Genomic DNA, 25,077 nt, shown 5'->3' with positions numbered 1-25,077 from the left:
GTATGTAAACCACGCTGAACCCCTCGATTAGATTCCATTCTGTCCCTCAACTATGGGTATCTCATATGCTGGATGTAAACCGTAAACCCCTCAATTAGATTCCAGTCTGGAACTCACTCCTGGGGATCTGTTATTGGATCTGTGAAGTGATCCTTGTTGGATGTCAGATCGAAGACAAGATAAACTAAATGGTCAAGTGATACATTGGGAGCAGGAACACAGAAAGCTGCTGGTACATTTCTATCCTTTTACATAACTCAAAGTTTCAGATTGGGGCTGAATTCCTGTCACAATGGGGAAAGTCTCAAAAGCCCATCTCCCTCCAAATCTACCCATTCATATACCCATTGAGCTGCATTTTAAATGTTGCAATTTTACCAGCCTCCACCACTTCCTCTGACAGTTCATTCCATTCATGTACCACCCTCGGAGTGAACAAGTTGCCCCTTAGGTCTCTTTCATATTACCTCTCACACTAAACCTCTCCCTTCTAGTTCTGGACTCTTCACCCCAAGGAAAAGACTTTGTCTATTTCTCCTATCCATACCCGTCATGATTTAATAAACCTTGATAAGGTCACCCCTCAGTCTCTGATGCTCCAGGGAAAACAACCTGCATGAATGCATCATTATAACATGAATTCCCTTGTAAGGTAGGAAATGGAGACAGCTCCTGAAAGGTGTCTGTATCTGTGTGTGTGTGATTCTGTGTGTCTGTGTACGTACGTTTATGTGTGATTCTGTGTGCGTGTTCAATGTTTTATATATTTTCGAACTGTATTGATGTTACCAGTCTCTCTTGCTTTTCCTTATTTATAAACTCAATGTCATCGTTTTGTTGATATAAAATGATGGCTGTGGACAAATCTAAAATGTCTGCCTGACTGATTTGTGTCAGGAATACTTTCAGCAAGGGAGAGGGGGCAATGTGTCAAAAGCCATTTCTATTCATTGATGCCAGCAGAGATAGGAAATGGAGACAGCTCTCTGAAGGTTCTTAAAATGCAAATCCCAGAACCTGTTTACAGTGAATGCGGAGAGACAACATCACACTCCAGTAAGGTCTGCCTTACTTTCCAAGCTCCTAATATATGAAGGAACATAATATACAAAACCTGATAGAGCTCAGTCACTGAATTGTAGATTTGCACCGTTGGATCAGAATCCTGCCTGGCGAGGTCTCATCCCAAATTGAAGTGTTTTTCAAATGCCACACTGACCTTCTGTGGGTTCAAACTGTGTGTTGTCTACAAATAAAAGAAAGTAATGCACCTGCAATTGAACAAAACTCTTTTTGGAAATTTGTGCATCTGTTGGTTTAAGTATCTTTCAACAGGATTAAAGATAAATGAGGCAGTGAGAGATAGGTAGCACTGTAACCAGAATGGCAGTGCAGTATTAAAGGTATATTAATGCTTTCAGTGAAAGGGGAAAACAGAGGAGGATAGTCCTCAAACTAGGAAAATTGGGAGTCACTAAAGTTGTGTAGTTTGTGACTGCATTATGTTTATTTGAGTCAAGATTTCCAACCAGTTGGACAATGTGCACTTTGTGACTCACTCCCAGTTACAAGTTATTTCACATAAAAAGGTTAACATATCCCTCGATTAGATTCCAGGCTGTAACTCACTCCAAGCTCTCTGTTATTCTGTATATAGACGACCCTGCACTCCTCGATTTGATTCCAGTCTGTAACTCACTCCGGGTTATCTGTTATTCTGTATCTAAAACTCCCTGAACCCCTTGATTAGATTCCAGGCTGTAACTAAAACCAGGGTATCTGTTATTCTGTACATAAACCATCCTAAATCCCTCGATTAGTTTCCAATCTGTAACATACTCCAGGCTGTTATTCTGTATATAAACCACCCTGAAATCCTCGATTAGATTCCAGACTGTAACTCACTCCATGGCATCTGTTATTCTGTACAGAAACCATGCTAAACCCCTCGATTCGGTTCCAACCTGTAACACATTCCAGGCTATCTGTTATTCTGCAAATAAACCACCCTGAACCCCTCGATTAAATTCCAGGCTGTAACTCACTCTGTGCTATCTGTTATTCTGTATATAAACCACCCTGAATCCTGCAATAAGATTCCAGGCTGTAACTCACCGTGGGCTACCTGTTATTCCGCATATAAACCACTCTGAAACCCGAGATTAGATTCTAGGCTGTAACTCACTCCGAAATATCTGTTATTCGTATATAAACCACCCTGAACCCCTTGATTAGATTCCAGATTGTAACTCACTCCGGGGTATCCTGTATTCTGTATGTTAATCACCCGAACCCCCCGATTAGATTCCAGCCTGTAAATAACTCCGGGCTATCTGTTATTTTGTATATTAACTACCCTGAACCCATTGATTTGATTTCACTTCCTGACATGTGAAGCTCATGTTCCCAACACAATCTAATCTCAATGATGATCAATGTATCACTGGTCCTCCGATCTGCTGGCACTACCATCATGTTAACTTTCTGATGTTTACGTGCATGATTACCTGTAACAGTGAGTCGCAGGTGGAGAGAGTGGTGCTGAACACATTTGGCACCTTTGCCTTAATCAGTCAGAGCATTGAGTATAGGAGTTGTGGTGGCATGTTGCATCTGTACAGGATGTTGGTGAGGCCACTTTAAGAATACTGTGTACAACTCGATTTTCTGCAGAAATGACTTTCACGTATGTTTCAGGACTCGAGGCTTGAGGTATAGGGAGAGGCTGATTACGTAGGTGTTTCCGCCTGGAGTGTCAGAGGTTGAGAGGCAACATTATAGAGGTTTATAAAATCACCAGAGGCCTGGATATTCTGAACAGCCATGTTCTACTCCCAAGGATAGGGGAGTCCAGAACAAGACAACATAGGTTGAAGAGGAAAGGGCGAATGATTTAGAAGGGACCTGAAGGTAAATATTTCACACAGAGAGTGGTGTGTGTACAGAAAGTGCAGTCAGAGGAAGTGGTCAAGGCGGGTACAATCACAGGAGGAATATTGGCCAAATGCTGGCAAATGGAACTAAATCAGATTTGATATCTGATCGGAGTGAACAGATTGGACTAACCTCTGACACTCCACTTTTCAAGTCGAATTCTTTTCAGTGGAAGGTTATCGTGTCTCTATGTTCACATTGATTGAAAGCTTCGTTAGTTAAATATTAGACAGAGAAGTGAGTCATGCACAATGGGACGCAGACAGGAAAGTGGGGCTGAGACCACAACCTGATCAGCTACAATTTTAGTGCCTGGTGGAGAAGGCTCAAAGTATCTAATGACCCACTCCTGCTCCTCAGTCCCATGTTCCTGTGTTCCATTCAGCCCCTCAAACCGGCTAGACAGGAGCAGTTGGAGGTTACTTACTCGTATAACCTGTTGCACAGAAACACAGGAGACATTTCAGCCCCTCAGTACTGTCCCACAAGGTTTGAAGTGAATTGGGAAATGTAATTGGAAAACCCAGGCTGGGTCCGAAAGAGGCCCCTCATCTCTCTTCACAGAGCTTCCCCTCTCTGCAACTTCTGCTTCATTTGTTGGTCATGTTGTACACCCAGATTCAGTGTGAATACAGCCTCTCTCCCCCCCCCCATACCTCACTCAGGGATGGCTCACAAAATCCTCTGGTCTCCCTGTCTGCAACATTCAGTAACAGAACATTCATGAAAATAACACCCACTCACTTTCCAATAACAGATTAGGAGCACATCAGAAACAGGGACATGTTGTTCACCCCCTAAGCCTGCCTTGCCCTTCTTTAAGATCATAACTGATCTGCTCTTCGTCTCAAATCCTCTTTCATATCCAATTCTTCATAGCCTTCAACTCTCTGACAGGTCTATTTCCATCAACCTCCTCTTCAGTCATCTAGCACCCCGAACACCCTTGAGGAGAGAAATCCTGACATTCAATACTACCTGTTTGAAGAAAACGCTTGCTGCTCTGATATCATGGCCTATTGATGTGAACAAAAGAGGTTGAGACAAGGGTTCAGGTAAAAATGACTGGCCCCGATATCAAGGCAGTGGTTGACTTCTGTTGACACCAAGGAGCTTAACAAAACTGAATTAAATGGGAGTCAGAGTAACCTCTCCAGTGTTTGGGGTCAAACCTGGCACAAAGGAAGATGGTCATCATCTGAGTCCTGAGTCACCTCTGTGCGAGATCCTCAGGGTAGCTTCCTCTTCGCAAACATCTTCAGCTGCTTTATCAATGTCTCACAGGCCCCACTCTCCCCACCATAAGATCAGAAGTGGGGATGGTCGCTGAAGATTCCACAATGTTCAGAACATTTTGTCCCCCGTCAGCACCTGAACTAGTCTTTGTCCGTAACTAGCAGGATCCAGACTCCATTGAGACTTGTGCTGTTAAAGTGTCCGTAACAATCATGTAACAGTACTGGCGGGCACTGCACATTGCCACAGTAAAACAAGAATTCATTCATCACCTCATGCTGGTTTCACAGGAATATGAGGAAGTTGTTCAGCCCATTGACACTGTTGTAGAAGAACAGGAACAGCCCATTCAGTGCCTCCAGCCTATTACACAGGAAGGGAAGGAATCTAGTGTGATGGAGCTCACCAGAGCCTCTCGAAAATATTTCAAGGTGGTAGCCTAGATTCTAATGTTTTCTTATTTTAAAGGAAATGTAAAGTGTCTGTTCCAGATGCAATGTGACTGGTCAAACTACTCGGTGTTAAGCAAAACACTATCTACTTAAACACGAAAGAGAAAACGAAACTAAAGAAAGAGAACTTTAGAATAACGTAATTCTATTGGACTGCTTAACAGAATAATAGATCTAGGAACTATTACTAATGAACTGTTCCAATATAGGGAAATTCCATAAACACAGCCCTTGGCAAAAAGAAATATTCAGAAACAGATTGTCACAAATATTTCTCCAATCCAAGAATTAAAAACAGTATCAAAAGAAATTTCAGAGAGAGTAGCAGCCAGGAGAAATTCACTGAAGCTTCCAACTCTGTGGAGACCCCAATAGTTTCTGATGTTACTGAGAAACCAAAACCCAGAGATCCTAATCTGTGAGAGTTGGCCACACCCATTCAGGCTGCATTAAAATTAACCTAAGGCCTCCCTTGCTGTTACTCAAGTGGTCTTAAGTGGCAAGCTTGGTAACAATCGTTCAATCTCTCTCATAAAATAAACCAGGACAAAATAGCCTCTTAAAACTGCAACATTGTCACACTGGTCAGTACAATGAGCTGTCAAACAGGAACCAGGGGAAACCAGTCAGGCCCTTGGCCCTGTCCAATCGGACGAGTTTGAAGCCAATCACTCCCTTGAGTCACTTACACAGGAACAGCAGGAGGCCATTCCCACCTCAATGCACTTACACGGGGGCAGAATGAGGTACTTTTTGCTGATTCCTGATGAATGCCTTATGCCCAAAACGTCGATTCTCCTGGTCCTCGGATGCTGCCTGACCCGCTGTGCTTTTCCAGCAATTGATGCTCTATTCTCATCTCCAGCATTGGTAGTCCTCACTGTCTCCTAAGTGATGCTCTAACATGATGAACAAGTGGGGCAGAGGCTGCACAGACAGACTGTTCCACATTGTTTCTCTTGGCTCCGTTGTTTATGATACACATGTGGGACTTTAACATGGTTTTCTAGAGGTGGGCAGGGAAGCCATATGTCTTGTGTGAAGTCTCAAGAAGGCATCTTCCATCTCCACGAAGACAGCCTGGTGTTCTCTATGTAGGCCGGAAGCTGATGGGAGTGGCTACCTGTTTCAGATGGAAGGTATTGTGGCTGCTGTTAGGGATTGTGAGCAACCTGATGATCAGTACAGGGTTTACTCGCCGACTGCACAATAACATGGAGAGAGTTAATTTAGGCAAATAAACTATTAGGAAAGTCATGTTAGACTGATGAATGGACTCTCTAAGTTCAAATAATGGTGATCTTGTTCATGTTGATCTTGTCTAGTTGCATGTCCTGTTCAGTGTAACCTGCATGCCTTACTCTGTCCAAGTCTATTTCCACCCTATTATCTGTCTGGCCATGCTTACTATGATCTGCCTCCACTGCTCATAAACAAAGTGTTTCCCTGTACTGGGATACACGTGACAATAAATCAAACCAATTAATCCTGGGTAAAGTATGGAATTTCTCTCCCTGTCAATGTCTCTTTTGGAAATAAGAGATCGCTGCCACTCCTCGTGTTTCAGCATCACCATTTCCTCGTCTCTCACAGCTCGACGGATTAAACACTCAGCTTATTCACTCTATCCTCATGTTACCATCACCCGTGTCTGTGGTACGGGAATTATTCCTTACAAAGGACGTCAAATCTGTACAGAGTGCCCCAGATGCTCTCTCAGCAAGGCTCTACAATAGCCGGAAGATAGCTTTACTTATGTACTCGAATCATCTTACAATGAAGCACAGCATACCATTGACTGCACCCATTACTTCCACAGGGTTTGTTTCAGAGCAGTCAGCATAGACTTGTGAGTGAGAGATCATGCCTCCCAAATTTCCTAGAGTCCTTTGATGAAGTTACCAGGACGTTTGATGAGGGCAGAGTGATAGACGTAGTGTCTATGGATTTCGGTAAGGCCTTTGATAAGGCTTCACATGGCAGGCTGCTCAGGATGGTTACATCTCGTAGAATGCGGGGGGAACTCGCCAATTGGATACACAGTTGGCTTGATGGTAGGAAGCAGATGGTTGATTGGAAGGATGTTTGTCAGACCAGAGGCTTGGTCCATTGCTCTTTGTTATCTATGATTTGCTTGAGAATGTAGAAGGTATGATTAGTACGTTTGCAGATGACACTAAAGTAATTGGGAGCATGATCAGTGAGAATGTTTATCAAAAATTGCAGCAGGACCTTAATCGGGTGGGAAATGGGCTGAGAAATGGCAAATGGAATTTAATATAGAAGCGTGAGGTCTTGCATTTGGAAACCCAAATCAAGGAAGGAGTTTCATGGTGAATGGGAGGGTCCTAAGGGGTGCAGTGGGTAGAGGGACTTTGGTGTTCTGGTGCACGGTTCTCTAAGAGTGGAGTCACAGGTAGACAGGGCAGTGAAGAAGGATTTTGGCACATTGGCCTTCATCAGGCAGGATATTGAGTATAGAAGTTGGGAAGTAATGTTGCAGTTACACAGGACTTTGGTAAGGCCGCACTTGGAGCATTGCGTTCAGCTTTGTCACCTTGTTATGGGGAGGATGTTATTAAATTAGAAAGAGTGCAGAGGAAATTTACAAAGACGATGTCAGGACCCAATGGTCTGAGTTACAGGGAGAGGTTGGACAAGCTAGGAACTTTTCTTTAGCGTGTCAGAGACTGAGGGAGTCCTTATCGAGCTGTATAAAATCACGAGGGGTATGGATAGGGTTAATGCTCTCAGTCTTTTTCCAAGGCGTAGTGAATCGAGGATTAGAGGGGATCAATTTAAGGTTAAAGGGGAAGTAATAAAAGGGAACCTGAGGGGCCACTTCTTTATACAGAGGGCTGATACGTGGATGAGTTGCCAGCAGATATGGTCGATGGTGGTACATTAACAACATTTCAAAAACATTTGGCTAAATATGTGGATAGGAAAGGACTGGAAGCGTATGGTTCAACTGCAGCGAAATGGGGTTAGCGTGGATGGATATTTACAAGGTGGACTCGAACCCCTCTGTTAATTAAAACCAAACACCCAGAAAAGCTCACCTCACCTTGTAATCTGTTAACATATGAGTGACACAGATCTCCTACATTCCACTATTTAAACAAAAATTATCAAGTTAGTTTCTTAACTTTAATAGTGAACACTAAACAACAACTATTCGCAAATACAAGCCCCTCTTTTCTTAGCTACTTACTATATGACTCAAACACTGTAAAAATATGCTGTTCCAACAACCCACATATGAAACATTAAAATCTCAAGACCATACAGTCTCTATCTTCCCCACTGTGTTCACTTTTTCAGCTGCTGATCTCCTTGGGTCATGTTTTTTTTATTGCAAGTAGGTTTACATGAACATGTGTCTTTGATAGAGTGTTTGAGATGGCCAGTTAACACTACTGCTCTCCAGCAGTTGCTCTATTCTTTGATGATCGCAGCTCTCCCTCCAGTGTTCAAAATGCTGGGTTTATGTACTCCCCATGATATAATAATTCTCATAATTTGATTGCTGTCCAGGTGTCCAAACAATAATAATCAAATTCTGTGGGTTTCTGGTATCCTGAGCGTTATTTAAACTCTTTGGTTGCATTTGGATGGCTGTCAAAACAGCAACCAACACTCAGGTATCCATTTCTCAGCTAATGGTGACATGTGGAACAGTGTGACCTTTAGCTGGCATCTGTGGCTTTAATTTCTATTCAACAAAACCCATTCTGTCTTAAAGTGTCCATACATGATTTCATAACATCTTCCTGTTTCAGAAAATAAAATGAACTAGCAGAATGAAAAGATGGCTACATTTCTTTTCCTCTAATTCGTAATCCCAATTATATGAAATACAAAAGTATTAATCTCAATTATATCATTCATATTAATTCTGCACACCAATACAACACTGGAATAAGTCAAATCTTATCTCCACTGCTTTCCTTTAAATCCGCGAAAACCCATCTTCTATCACATTGTAGGAGCCACAGCATGTACATTTTGTGAGTTTAAAGTCGGTAAGGTAAGACTCCAATTAAATAGTCTCATATTCTGGTCTTTTAATATTCCAAAAGATGCGAGAGATTTGTCGTTGTCCACAACCATCTCTGACAATTTGTTTGTCATATAAACATTAAAATATTGTCAGGCCAGTGTGAAACTTAATCATTCTTTTTCAATAATGGAGATTTAGTATTTTTTTTCTGGTGGATATTGAGTTTTTTTCAACAAGTAGCCAATTAGCCATTCAATTCCATCATTCTCTTTCTGTATCAATATATCTCCGACCCCGATATCCCGAGCATCAAACACAATTTTCAAAGCGTTTCAAAATATTTGGTGTAGCTAAAACTGATGTGGTGATTAATCCTCCTTTAAAATTCTCAAATGCCTCTTGGCATTGTTCTGTCCACCACAATTCTGTTTCCTTCTTTAATAAATCCATCAGTGGTGCCAAGACGCTGCTGAAGTTTGCAACAAACTCCCGATAGAATCCACTCAGTTCCAAAAATCGAAGCACCTCTTTCTTCGAGGATGGTCGTGGAAATTCCTCAAAGCCTTTCGTTTTTATGTTCCATGTGGTCAACCTTCCATGTCCAATGCAATAACCTAAAAACGTCACCTCTGCCTTCGTGAATTCTGTTTTCTTTAAGTATATTACCAAGTTTGCTTCTTGTAATCGTTCAACATGCTCTGCCAACTGTAACATGTGAGCTTGCAATCACTTGCTAAAGATCACTACATCATAAAGATAAGCTGAAAAATTTGTTCATATGGCCACAACTCTGTTTCTGAGTCTTAAATGTGGCTGGTGCATTACTCATCCATATGAAATACTCGATAAAGTTTCTTGTCATCTCTGGTATCTTTACTGGGTAGTTTAACTGACTCCACATTTTTTTTATTTGAAAGGGGCCACTAAACCTGGCTTTGAAGAGATTTCTTACCACTGGTGGTGATACTAATACGTCATCCCCACGGGAAATCTTCAAAGTTTCAGTGTTTTTATCTGCCACCTGCTTCACTCAATGCTGTGCACTTCAGATACTGTTTAGTAAACTTACCTACTCCATCTACTCTCTCCTTCACCTCATACACATAATCCAGGTGTGAGATTTCCGACTATGGTCCTGTCAATTTATATGCAATTAATTTCAAAGGAGCTCTCACTTCATGTACGAATATTAACTCAAAGGAAGTAAAGTGAGTCGATTTATTTGGGACATCCCTAATGGCAAACAATTTAATGGGGCACCTTTATCCCAATCATTTGGCCAACCCTGAGAGGTACGCTGTTAACATAGTCTTCAGCATCTGATGTTAACTTTCCAAGGCTCTCTGGGATTCAGGATGGGACGCACTTGATTTGAAGTGCTGTCTGCCTAAGCCATCCATGACTTCCTTAAACAGCTGAGTTGTAAAATGAGACCCTTGGTCTGACTGAATCTCTCTGGGAAGCCTACAGCAAGTCAAGAAAGCTAACAAATCCTGCACCTCCCTTTTTGCCTTAACACTCCAATAATGGAATTGCCTCTGGAAATCTGGTAGACACATCCATTATGGTCAGCAAATATTGGTTTCCACTTTTACTTTAGAAAGGGGAGCGACACAATTAATCATAACCCACGTGCAAGGTTCTTCGAATGCAGGAATTGGGAAGAAAGATGCCGGTTTTATTACTGCCTGTTACTTACCTACCATTTGGGATGTATGTCACGTACAACAAAAATTAACAGAGTCCTTGTGCATTCCAGGCCACTAGAAATGCTTCTGGACCTTGGCCTGAGACTTCTGCACACTTAAGTGACCGTTAACAGTTAGTTTATGAGCTACCCGTAACACTATACGTTACTGCTAACACAATCTGGTGGACTTCGGCCCATTTTCCTTCTGCAGTAACCTATTGGGGTCTCCATTTTAATTTTATGATTCTATCTTTAAGTTAATAACCTTCAACAATATATTCTGATTCCTTTTCTGTGTGTGTGCATGTGTTTGTGTGTGTGAATGTGTGTGTATATATCTGTTATAAGTCCATGAGCCTTTCTGGACTAATACCCTCTACCTGATCCTCTGCCTGTTCAGGTTTTTCCTGCACCGTTACATCAAACAGGGGGTCAGTTCACCGAGCATCAATTCATTTGTCTTTTTCGTTCGTTTTTCCTTCCTGCTGTAACTTATGACAGTGGGATCTTGTAACTTCACAGTCTGGAAAAACTCCTGGGTAATTTTCTTTTAACTCAACAATTCCCTCGTATTCCTTTGGCTTCTCCACCACAAGGGGTGCCTATCCCACCTCGCCTCCTGCTAAGTCGTTCCCAAGAACAAACTGTATTCCTGAAACTGACACTCTGTTACTCACTGTCACTGTTACTTTCCTAATCTTGATTTGGCATTCCATCCTGATGTTACACAAGGGAATGCTTAATTTCTGTCCCCATTCCACAAATTAACACGCTCTTGATTAACATGCCAGAAAAAGTGAAAAAAACTTTCATCTCTTCCTATTAGAGGGTGAGAGAAAGTGAGGGCTGCAGATGCTGGAGATAAGAGTTGTAAAGTGTGGGGCTGGAAAAGCACAGCTCGTCGGCGGCATCCGATGGGCAGGAGCGTTGACGTTTCAGGCATAAATGCTTCATCAGGAAAGTGGGAGGTAAGGGAGGGGCAAGGAAGTTGAGAAGTAAATGGGAGGGTGAGGGTGGAGCTGGGTGGAAAGGAGTTTGGAAGGCGATAGGTAGATGCAGGGAGGGTGTGATGGTGATAGGTCGGAGAGGAGGGTGATAGGACTCATATCGGTGCTAGGACAGCTGGAACCCTCAAACTGTATCGCATCAACGTTGACTTCACCAAATTCCAAATCTCCCCTCCACCAACCTCTCCCAGATCCAACAGTTCAACCTATCACTGCCCTCTTGGATTGCCCTAACTAGACATCTTCCTTCCCACCTATCGACTCCATTCTACCCTCCGACATATCATTATCACTCCAACCTATATCTTCTTATTGCCTTCCCAGTGACCCTCCCACCAGCTCACCTCGTATTTATCTTTCAGTCCCCTTGTTCTCCCACCATGTACCTGACGGTGGTTTTCTGCCTGATATTCGATTGTCCTACTGTTCGGATGCTACCTGATCTGTTGTGCTTTTCCGGCGCCTCACTCCTCAACTATTAGAGACTGAGCAGATCCCGTACCTCACAAAATTATAACTTCTTGTCCTTCTCCCCCTGTTCTTTCTGAGTAAACTTTATCTACAGAGGTGAGTTCTTTAGAGAGATCAGGCACTGCCTCCATACCCAGCCCTTGCCTACGCTGTGCAATTTCCTGCAGCTCCTCGGCTCCTCTTAGGGTCTCCTTTACCAGTTTCACTAATGCCACTAGGCTCAGCCTCTTCTACCACATCGTTCCCCAAAGTGTCTTCCTTTAACGCCCAGCATGGTGTGTCCCAGCTTACTGCAGTGAAAACAATGTTTTCCCTGTGCCCTTCTTAAACCACTAACACTGTAATTTTATGTGTTCTACTCCCTTATAGTGAGAGCACCTGAGGCCTTTCACCACCTTTCAACCCCTGTAGTGAACTATTGTGAGCTACTGTTCGCTTTGTAATGTGTGATCGTCCCTTCTCCCAATTTCTATCCCTCACAGGATGAAATTCCTGCCAGAAGCTAAATTTCATCACATGCCACAATTCATATTTACCTGCCATTTCTGCCGCGCTTCTCACTTCTTGAACTTTCTATTCATTCACATTAATTCTTACTATCTCTGGAAGTGAGTCTTTTAACTTCTCCAGCAGATTAATCTCCCTTCAAGCCTCACAGGTCTTATCCATTTTTAAGGCCAGCACCCACCTATCAAAATGACTGTGGTTAATTCTTTCAAACTCAATACAAGTCTGACCTGGTTGCGTCTCTATTTTTCTCAACTTCTGTCTATATGCTTCTAGTACCAATTCATATCCAATCAAAATAGCCAATCTGACATCTTGATAATCTCTGGATCCCTCATCTGACAGCGCTGCACATACCTCACCAGCTGTGCCCACCAGCTTACTCTGAACTAGCATTACCCACAAGTTCACTGGACACGTCATCTGCCTAGCCATTTTTTCAAATGAAATAAAAAAGTTTTGATATTTTCCTCATCGAAATATGACAAGTTACTAACCTAGTTGTATACATCCCTACGTTCTCCCTTCATCTCCATCCTGTTAATTTAACTTTCTTGTCTAATTCCCAACTTCTGAATTTCAAATCCCCCATCTCTTTCTTTTTCCTCTCTTTCTCTTTCGTCTCTCTCTGTTTCCGTCCATTTATTTATCTTCTCACTCCAGTTGCCACATTTGCAATTTAAGTTTTTATAATACTACTGCAGTTCCCGATTTCTCTGATACATCAAAGTGCTTAACCAACTCCATTACAATTTCAGCTTCCCTTTTGCCCCTGGTTAAACCCAATTCCAACCTATTTGCTAATTCTAAAAAAATATCCTTCTGTTTTTCTAAACTTCCTTGGAAAATTTGGGAACCTCTTTTGTAATGTAAAAAGCCATTTCTCTCACTTTTCATTTAACGAACCACAAGTAACAAAATTAAACGAATTTTCCCACTGGTTTTATTTGAAGTTCAAAATCATTAATTACAATGACTTGGAACTTGCTGGGACTTGTATCTCAAATCTGTTCAAGTCGGTCCAAGTGCCACACGGCAAGGCCCCAAACTGTTATGACATCAATGTCGAACCCCTTTGTTAATTAAAATCACACACCTAGAAAAGCTCACCTCGCATCATAATCAGTCAAAACATGAGCGACAGAGAACTCTTAAAATCAACTAGTAAACAAAAAAATAACAATTTATATGTATGTAAGTTAGCTCGCTGAGCTTGAAGGTATGTTTTCATAAGTTTCGTCACCATGACTAAGTGACATCATCAGTGGGAGTATCTGCTGAAGCACTGGTGGTCTGTCCGGCCTCTCTATTTTCGGTTTTTGTTTCTTAAAGTGGGTGCTGTCATTTCCGGTTATTTTAACAAGAGAATGGAAACAGTATCTAAATTGATGCGTTTATTGATGGACTTCTGGTTAGAATACCATTCCTCTAAGAAGGTCCTTGCGTGTCTTCGTATGTGTGTGTGTTTGTCCCAGTCAAAGTGGTGCCCTTCTTTGTATATATGTATGGAACATAGTGATAGTACGTCATGTCTTTTGGTGGCTAGTTGGTGTGCATGTAACACAACAACAGGACAGTTTCAATGGTGGGAAAATGATTTTATATACACTGTTTAATCAATTTGTGTGTGCAGATAAGTCGCATTTTTCATATGTGCACTACACATTGCAAATAAACAACAGAGACACAGTTAACGAAAAATGATGCATATGATATATAAAATTGATAAAACATTAAAACATGTTTTGATCCTCTCAAAGTTCTCTCATTTTCTGGGATTCCCCCAACTCTAATCTCTCATTCTCACCAGGACGTGTGCTCCAAATTCTTGATTCTGGTGTCCCAACTTATTTCAGTTCATCCCCTTTCTACCCAGACTTCAATATGTTGGCCTGCTGGGTTCTTTCCAAAACTAGTGTCTGTCATATTATTGGAGAGAAATATTCTGGTATCAGACTCAGCATTTGAACATATTACTCTGTTGTACATGCACTGTACAAAGGAGCACAGCACACAGGCATTGCCAAAACATTGGGGTATGTTCATCTACTTCTTTCGATAATGTGGTTGCCTCATTTTCCACATCTCCATATCTATATCGTCTCTCTCGTTCTCCCTTTGTATCTAGTTGAGAAATCCATCAATTATTCTTCGTGTCCCATCTCCCAAAACTCCTCCTTTCAGTTTATATCTAACGCTCTCTTCACAATGTAATGTGGTTATAATTGAGCAATGGAACTACAAAGACATGCGGGCGTTGCTAGCCAGAGTTAATTGGAAGGGGAGCTGAGCAGGAAAGACCATGGAGCAGCAATGGGAGGAGGTTCTGGGGATAATTCGGAAGATAATACCAGAAATGCAACCCCAAGAACTTGAAACATGCTCATGGGAGAACAAGGCAGCCATGAGTGATAATGCATCAAACCAAAAGAGAAAATATACAATGTGGTGAAGATGATTGGGAATCCAGAGAATTCATTGGCTCTGAAACTACATAACGCTGGCATCACTGACACTACAGAGCTCTTAATCATGATCAGGGAAAGAAACAGAGGAAACACATTGACTTTAAACATGGAAGATTGCTATTTCTCAAGGAAAAAGATTCAGGTGAATTTAACATTTGCATTAAGATCAGTTAAATTCTTTTGCGGAATGTGTCAGGTTGGAAGTAAGACCCGGGAAGAGAAACCCTCAGCAGGATGAGAGTATGAAAATGGAAGCATTGCCACATCAGAAACCAGGTGAGGTCACTGAGTGCAGGGCTGATGGGTGAATGAGTCTCAGTGAGAATTGGGGAACAGACAGCAGAATTGCATTGCAGATATTGCAGCTCGAAACTGCGTATTCATGTAGTGCTGTAGACCACAGCAGCAGGAGAGGCAGACATGCATTAAACTACAACCTGTAACTTTTTGCCAGGGAAACACCTCAGTCTGTCATTACCATCAACACCATCTATGGCTCAGTGACGAGTGTGGGTGAACATGTCAGAGTCAGAATCACATGAACTTTAACCTGATGCTAACTCATTAAAGCTACCAGACTTGACCAAAGATCTGATCGAAGCACTGCAGTCCTGTCACATTCAGTCATAAATGATGATAGACGATTAAACAAATGACTGGAGGAGAGGGCTCCACAAACACTCCCATCCTAAATAATGGAACAGACCTGCACATCAGTGTAAAAGAGAAGGATGTTTTATCTACACCATCTTCTGCCAGAAGTGTTGAGACGATTATACACCTCACCCTCATCATGATGCCCACAAAATCACAGATGCCAGTCTTCAACCAATTTGATTCGCTGCACGTGACATGAACAAACAAGTGAACACAGTAGATACGACAGTAGATGACTCCATTCCTGCAATAGGACTGAAGACTTGTGCTGCACAACAAGCCGTGTCCCTGGGGAAGCTGTTGCATTCCAGATCTAACTCTGACATCTCCCTGGCAATGTGGAATATTACTCAGCTATGTCCCGTCCCCTAAAACGGGAATAATTACAATCTGACCAATTACCACCTCCTCAGTCCCATCATGACGGTCAGATTGGTGGGAGTTCTTTTTGACAGAGCTGTCAAGCAGCACAGAAATAACCTGCTCAGTATAGTTTCCGATAGATCCCCATGTGGAGATGGTGCTGTTGTGCTAATGTCACTGGATTAATAATCCAGACCAGGCTAATGCTCTGGCAGTGGGTGGAAGTTAAAAACAATTAATAAAATATCGAGATCTCAAATCTGGGGTCAGTAACAGTGACCTTGAAGCCAATATGGATTGTAAACAGAATTTCCTTCCCCAATGTACTTTTAGGAAGTAAATCTCCCATGATTTCCTGGGATGACCTAAAAGTGACTCCAAAGACCCTGACATGTGATAAACATTTCAATGGTCTCTGAACCCCAAGCAAGGGCACTCATTTGTATCAAATTACTCCGAGGTCTGAACGGATGAAACCGGACAGAACACCCGACCTCAGCATCAATGTCAGAAAAGGGAATGGGAACACAGTCCTGTCGACCCGGCAGAGACCTCCTTCCTAACATCTGAGAGCTTGTGACAGCATTTACAGAGCTTTCCCACAGACTGCACAGAAACATCGGGACGGGAAAACACATTTAGCCTCCTCATTCTAGTTCATAGAAAAAATCTCCTCAATGCACTTACCCCACACGATATACATATCCGTTAATGTGAGTAACCTTGTGAAGCCACAAAATAGGCAGTGCAGTAGTACGTTTGGTCCATCGAGTTTGCTGCCCATTCAATATAATGATGGTTGGCCCTTCATTTCCACACCGTACTCCTGCTCTCCCACCATCCCTTTACTGTCTCTAAATCCTTATTTATAAGCAGTGTCTCGGTTTCCAGGTGCGAGCGTATTCCCCAAGTTCCCCAGTCAGCGAGACCAGACATTTATTATCATTTCAATACAGAGTGACTGCCTGTACCTAATACTGTGGCCCCTTGTTTCACAAGTCCCAGCCAGGGGAATTATCATCCCTGCTTCCAATCTGTCTCACCCTGTCAGAGTTTTGTTTATTTCACTGAGATCTCCACTCATTTTCCTAAACTCCATGAAATACTGGCCCAGTGACCCCAGACTCTGCTCCCACCACAAGCCTGTCATCCCAGAGATCAGTCTGGTCATCCTTCTCTGCTCTCCATCAATGTCAGGTTTGTCCTTTATTAGGAAAGGAGATCAAAACTGCACACAATACTGCACAATGTTCAAGATGATATCTCACTAAGGCCCTGTACAGCTGCAGTACGACACCTTTTCTCCTGGACTCACATCCCCCTGAAATGAAGGTCATCACACCATTTATCTTCCTCACTGCTTTCGGTCTCTGCAATATTCCTTTCAGCGACTGGTGTACAAGGAGATGCATATCCTTTTCAGTGTTACAGCTCCCCACTTGAAGGGTCTGTATACACTGGTCAGCGTGCCAATGCCATGCCCAGTATTGACTTCTGGTTGCAGAACTCTCTACACTGCTGGGACTTCAGAGGTTTATGCAGAAGGAAACGTCAAAAAGGAGCATACGTCCCTTTGTAGATCAACATGTTTCAACCAATCCTTTTCAAATAGTAGGCTGCCAATTTATCATTTCCACCAAAGAGCACACCGTCACCTCTATTCACATTGTTCTCCATCTGTCACGTATTTACCCATTCTCTCCACTTGTCTTAGTCTTCTCGGTGCTGTTTTACATCCTCCTCACCCACTCACAATCCCACACCCATTAGTGCTGTCAGCAGGCTGGGATATATTGTATCTGATTCCAGAAACCAAATGTTTAAAGGGCATTGTGAACAGCTGGGCCCCAAGCACCGATCCCTGCCACACCTCAGCAAACTTCCTCTGTTAATTTCTATTTATTTATTTCATGAATCTGGGTATGACTGGCTCGGCCAGCATTTATTGCCTGTCCCTAGTTGCCCTTGAGAAAGTGGTGATGAGCTGCCTTGTTGAAAGCTTCAGTCCACCTGCTGTGGTTGACCTCCAATGCCATTAGGGAGGGAATCTGACCCAGTGACTGTGAAGGAGCGGTGATAAATTTCCAAGTCAGGATGGTGAATGGCTTGGAGGGAACCTGAAGATGATGGTATTCCCATACATCTGTAGCCCTTGTCCTTCTAGATAGATGTGGTCGTGAGTTGGGAAGATGGCATCTGAGGATCTTTGGTGAATCATTTCATTGTAGCATGTAGATAGTAAAACACTGCTGCTGCTGAGAGTTGATGGTGGAGCATTGTGGATGAAGGGACAGTCAGACTGGCTGCTTTGTCCTGGATGGTATAAATGTTCTTGAGTGTTGTTGGGGCTGCACTCATCCAGGCAAATTGGGATTGTCCTATTAAGCATCTGACTTATGCATTTTAGACGATGGACAGACTTTTGAAAGTCAGGATGTGAGTTACTCGCCACAGTATTCCTAGCTTCGGACCTGCTCTTATAGTTACTGTGTTCATGTGGCGAGACCAGTGAGTTTATGAGCAATGATTACCAACCAGGAATTTGATACTGGGTGATTCAGTGATAGTAACAACATTGAATGCCAAGGGGCAGGTTAGATTGTGTTTTATTGGTGATGATCACGGTCTGGCATTCGACTGGTCTGAATATTACTTGCCACTTGTCAGCCTGGATACTCTCCAGATCTTGTCGCGTTTGAACATGGTTTGCTTCAGTATCTGATGAGCCACAAATGTTGCAGAATATTGTACAATCATTGGCGAACATCCGCATTGCTGACCTTAAAATGGTACGAAGGTCATTGATGAAGCAGCCCTGAAGAAGTTTTTGGTCACTGCTCGAGGGACTCCTACAGATTTGTAGCTGAGTTGACTGACCTCCATCAACCATGACCATCTTCCTACGTGTCAGGTATGATTCTAACCAGCAGGGATTTTGCTTCTGATACCCATTTATTCCAGTGTTGCTAAGGCCCCTTGATACCACACAGGGTCGAATGCAGCCTTGACTTAAAGGGCTGTAACTCTCACCATACCTCTGGAATTCAGCTCTTTTGTCCATGTTTAAACCACGGTAATGAGGTCAGGAGCTGAGTGGCCCTGGTGGAGCCCAAAGTGGGCGTCATTGATCAGGGCTTTGCTGAGCAGACGCTGCTTCAAAGCACTGAGACCTTCCACCACATTACTGATAATAGAGAGAAGACTGATGGGGTGGTAATTGGCCGGATTGGATTTGTTCTGCTTTTTATACACAGGAGATACTTGGGGTAATTTTCCACATAATCAGGAAAAGCCATTGTTGTAACTGTATTGAAACGGTTTGGCTAGCGGGAGTGGCAAGTTATGGAGAACAAATTTTCAGTACTATTGCCAGGATGTTGTCAGATAATGGACTCTATGGAGTATCCAGTATCTCCAATCGTTTCTGGATATCGTGTGGACTGAACCAAATTGGCTGATGACTGGTAACTGAATTGCTGAGGACCACTGTAGGAGGCTGAGATGGATCATCCACTCAGCATTTCTGACTGAAGATTGTTGCGAATGCATCAGCCTTATCTTATACACTGAAGTGCTGGGCTCTTCCATCATAGAGGAAGGGGTTATTTGTGGAATCTCTTCATCCAGTGAATTGTTTAATTGTCCCCAACGTTTCTCGACAAGATGTGAAAGGACTGCAGAACTTACATTTGAACCGTTGCTTGTGGGATCACTTAGCTCTGTCTATCACTTACTGCTTATGGTGTTTGGTGCACAAGTAGTCCTGTTTAGTGGCTTCACCAGGCTGACACCTCATTGTCAGATTTGCCTGGTGCTGCTCCTGCCATCCTGCACACTCCATTGAACCAATGTAGATTCTCTGGATTGATGGTAATTGTCGCGAGGGGGATATGCCAGGCCATGAGGTTATGCAGGAGTACAATTCCACTGCTATTGATGACCCACAGCACCTTATGAACATCCAGATTTGAGCTGCTAGATCTGTTCGAAGTCTGCCCTGTTTAGCAACGTGATAGTACCACCCAAAATGGTGGAGGTTATTCTCAATGTGCAGGTGTGATTTTGTCTCCACAATGGTCTCTCTTACCGATAATGTCATGGACAGATACTTCTGCAACTGGCAGATTAGTAAGGCTGTGGTCAAGTATGTATTTTCCTCTTGTTGGTTCTTTCCCCACCTGCTTCAGAACCAGTCGAGCAGTTCTATCCTTTGGGGTCTGGCCAGTTCGATCAGTAATGCTGTCGCTGAGATACTCTTGGTGGTGAACATTGAAATCCCCCACCCAGAGTAGATCTTGCGTCCGTGCTACCCTCAGTGCTTCCTTCAAGTGTTCAGCATGGAGGAGGACTGATTCAACAGTTGAGAGAGGCTGCTACATGGTAATCAGCAGGAAGTTTCCTTTCCCATGTGCAAACTAATGTCATGAGACTTCATGGGATACAGAGTCACTGTTGAGGACTCCAAGAGCAATTCCCTTCCAACTGTATCCCATTTCTGCTGTGTCCGTCCTGCTGATGAGACAGGAGATATCTGGGGAAGGTAATGGGGAGTCTGGGACATAGTCATACTCGCAGAATCATACCTTTCAGAAAATGTCAGGCTGTTGCTTGACGAGTCTGTTTATTTCTATTCACTGTTTCCTGCCAGCTGTCCCATTCTAGAAACATATCCATATATTCGCCCCAATCCACTCAGATTTGATTTTGCAAATTGAGCTTGGAGCTTTACCAACATTTTTCTAAAAATCATAATGTTTTACTTCATTGCTTCTCTTTCATTTGTCTCCCAGTTTGTTTCTCAAACATAATTCCTATTTCATAAATCTATGTTAGTGTTGTCTCTGACCATTACTTTCAGCCACAATAATTTCTGCTAAACCATTTAGTAGCTATGTTCTATGTTCAATGTACTCTATCATTTTCCCACACCAGACTCGGTTTTCCCTGTATTGTTAGAAAGTTTTGTGAAGACAGAACGGAAGTAGTGGCTTCATAGTTCTGCTATTTCCCTGATCTCTATTTTCCATTCTCTGGTTTCAAACAGTAAGGAAACTGCACTGGTTTTCTCATATTTCTAACATTGACGTAACTTAACAAGCAAATACAGTTCACTCTTATAGCCCTTATGAATATAACTCTTCAGAAACTCATCAATTCCTGCCTTAAACTGCGCAATAATTGACCTTCCACACCATACACTCACAGGGGCATAGATTCTGTGCCGACAGAAATACAGCACGATCTATACTAGTCCCACTTTCCTACACCAGGCCCATAGCCTGGAATGTTATGACACTTCCAATTGCTCGTCCAAGTGTTTCTTAACAATTGTGAGGTGATCATTCCCCTCTCAGGAAGTAATCCCAGAACCTCGAGGTGAAAAATTTTGTAAATTATCTCTGACCCTCAAACTCTTCACTTTAAAAGTGTCCTCCTTTGTTCTTGACCCTCTCACTAAAAGGAACAGCTGCTGTCTATCCACCCTGTCCATGCCCCTTATCATCTTATCCTCCTGAATCACGGACTACTCAGCTTTCTCTGCTCCAAAGTAAACATCCCAAGCTTATCCAGCCTCTCTCCACAGCTGATATGTTCCATCCCAGGGAACATCCTGGTGAATCACTTCTGCACCCTCTCCAGTACAATGACATCCTTCCTGGAATGTGGTTCCCGGAGTACAGTGTTCCATTTTGTCCGAACCAAAGCCCTGTATTGCTCTTATAATCTACAAGGAGAAAGTGAGGACTGCAGATGCTGGAGATCAGAGCTTAAAAAATGTGTTGCTGGAAAAGCGCAGCAGGTCAGGCAGCATCAAAGGAGCAGCAGAATCAACGTTTTTGGCATAAACCTTTTCAGGAATCTTTCCGAAACATCGATTCTCCCTCTTCTTCGATGTTGCCTGACCTGCTGCGCTTTTCCAGCAACACATTTTTAAGCATTAACCTGTCCAGTAACATTCAGGGATGTGTGGAGACGCACAATCTGAGCTTCCCAGTGTGCTGCCATTCATTGCGTCCTCCCCTGCCTGGTTCCTTCTCCCAAAGTGCATCACCTAATGTTTATCAGGGTTACATTCCATCTGCCATTGATCTGCCCATCTGACCATTCCATCTGCATCTTCCTGTAACTTAAGGCCTTCCTCCTCACTGCAAACCAACCGGTCAATCTTTATGTCAAACATCCACTTTACTTAACACACCTACCCCACTCTCCACCTAGCCCCACCACACCCCCACCCCCCCACCCCCATATTCACATCTATATTTTGTTATGAATAACACAAACAATAAGCGACACAGCACTGATCCCTGGGGACACTGGTCTCCAGTCGCACAAACAGACTTCTCCCACCACCCTCTGTCTCCTGCCACTAAGACAATTTTCGTTGTAACTTGTCAAGTTATCCATCATATTGTCAGATTTTACTTTATTTTTCAGTATCCCAGGTGGAAATTTGTCAAAGGCCTTCCTACAAAACTAAATAATCGACCTCCTCAAACTAATTCAATCAAATCCGTTGGATGTGACTTCCTTCTGATAAAATCATGATCATTATCCCTGATCAAACCTTGTGACTCTGAATGGAGTTCGATTTTATCCTTCCCTATTTTCTCCTGTAGTTTCCTTAACAGTGATCTAAAACTCACTCGTCTATAGTTCCCTGGTCTATCTCTCCCACCCTTACTGTGAAGTGGAATCATATTATCAATTCTCCAGTTCTCTGGCACGTCCCCTATGGTCAGATTCTAATTAAAATATTCAGTCAGGGTCTTTTCGCCTTCTACCCCAACAGCCACCTGTGATACAACTCATTCAGACATGGAGATTAGTCCAAATTTGTACAGAACAAAGCCTAAATCCTTTCTAATGTTTTACATCAATCTGTTCAAGAGCTTCCCAGTCCATCTTCTTGAATTCTGTACCTGTCTCCTCCTTCTTCCAAGTAAAATAGATGTGAAGGTCTCATGTACAATCCATCAATGTTCTCCAGCTTGACACACAGATTGCCACTTGGTTTCTAATGGACGCTAACTGTTTGCTGATTATTCTGTTCTACTTGTCCGTGTGGAATATCGTGGGATTCTCCCTTATCTCGCCGACTTGTACGTCTTCATGTCCCTCTGTTATTCAGTCCTTTCGATGTTTCTAAGATTCACCACAATCAACTCTCATGTTTTGAAACTCGAGATTACAGGCTGAGGTTCCCCATCAGACAATCTTGCCATTTTACGGATTAATCTGGATAATACCTTTTGCAGTTCCTCTGTAGTCAGTTCTTTCTTAGATTGGGACTCCGAACTATGGACAATATTCTACGTTTAGTCTCACCAACGCTCGATGGAACTGATGCACGACATCCTCTATCTTCCAATTACATTCACATGAATGTAAACCTAATTTTTACTTTCCATTTGCATATGTTCTTCCCAATACCTCTCGCTTTAATCTTTCTTATGAACTTGCTGTGTGAGTTCTTTAAAAAAAGCTCATGAATATCCAACTATACGTTATCCAATGGTTCATAATTGCCTTTATCCAAATGAATCATCTTCAAACCACTCCAAATAATGTTTGACACTTTTGGTTTTAATTCCATCGGTACATTCTCACACTCCCCAGTTATGTTATTACCTTCTAAATATCTAGCAGCATGTTCTTTGTAATCGAGTCCAACAGATACCCGACTGTGGATTACAAGATAACTGGTCTGTAGTTCACCATTCTCCAAATTCATCCTTTCTTGAAGTATTGGACAATATTTATAACCTTGGCCTTATCCATATTGACTAAACGCCTTTCGGGAATGTGTCAGAAAATAAAGTGAAAATCCGCGATGCAATCAAAATACCTATTGCTGCTTCTTGTGAAATTCTTGTATGATGTGCACCTAGTCTGTCAGATTTATAAATACTCAATTCAGCTTTCTTTGTAAAGATAACCCTAACACCGATAAGAAAGATCTTAGACTTTACTTACACAAGTCCCATGGTCACTTGGTATTTCTGGGAGAATTTCTGGACATTCTTCCATGAAGATAGACACAAAGAAACTGTTGCTTTTCCCTGCGATTTCTCTGTTCTCTGCAGTAAATTATCCTGAACGCACACCAACTGTTCCACATTTGACCTTGTCTTTATTTTTTTCATGCATCGATAGACGCTTTTTAGCAGTCTTTATGTTTTTCTTTCATTTGCACGCTTTTTCTCTTTTTGATTTTATTCTCAGTTTCTTGGTCATCCTTTGCTGGGTCCTACATTTCACTGAATCCACTGGCTTACTGCAACACTTGGCATTTTTCTAAGCTGCCTCCTTTCATCGAATAGGTAGATGAAGGTGGGGTTGAAAGTGATAGTCAGAGAGGAAGGAGGGTGGAACAGACTGATAGGGAGGAACGTCGACACAGAGGAATGTTCAAAAGGGCGGTGCTGATTTTGGAAGTTTGGAGTAGGATAAGGTTGGATTAGTGGAAATGGGGAAATGGGGAAATCAATTATGATCCCCTGTGGTTGGAGGGTCCCAAGGCAGAAGAGGAGGCTTTCTTCCTCCAGGCTTCTGGTGGCTTGGATTTGGCGATGGAGCAGGCCCAGGATCCTCATGTACTTGGCAGAGTGGGAAGGGGAGTTAAAGTGCTCAGCCACAAGATGATGGATTTATTCAATGTGGCTGTCCTAGAGATATTCTCTGAAATGATCCACAAGTTGACCTCCTGCATCACCAATGTAGAGAAGACCACATTGGGTTTAATGGATGCAGTAGATGAGGCATTCCGTATCCCTTCGTCACCTATCACTTTCAACCCCACCTTCATCTACCTATCACAATCCCAGCTACCTCCCCCCTGCCGCACCCCCTTCCCATTTATCTCTCAGTCCCCTTGGCCCAGAAGCTTCATTCCTGATGAAGGGCTTATGTGCGAAACATCGATTTATCTACTCTTAGTATGCTGCCTGACTGTGCTTTTCCAGCACCACACTCTTCGATTCTGATCTCCAGCATTTGTAGTCCCCACTTTCTCCTCACACTTTCATGGTCTGCATGACTCAGATTTATAACGGTTACTTCAAAGAAAAGAAAAACTATCGTGTGCTCAAACAGCATAAAAGAAAACCAATACATTGTGGTCATTGTTCCCAAAAGGTCCTTGACAGCAAAATTTTCAATTAGCTCTTCTGATCACCCAACACCAATTCCTAAATAACCTGACCTCGAGCTCAGTGCTCAACATAATGTTAATGTAAACCTTCTCACACGTGGTTATGAAATCCAGTTTTCCCAGCATGAGCATTCA

The sequence above is a fragment of the Chiloscyllium punctatum genome, chromosome 4, assembly GCF_047496795.1.
Source record: "Chiloscyllium punctatum isolate Juve2018m chromosome 4, sChiPun1.3, whole genome shotgun sequence".
Lineage (NCBI taxonomy): Eukaryota > Metazoa > Chordata > Chondrichthyes > Orectolobiformes > Hemiscylliidae > Chiloscyllium > Chiloscyllium punctatum.
The sequence above is the reverse complement of the archived record's forward strand: the minus strand, read 5'-3'. Positions refer to the sequence as shown.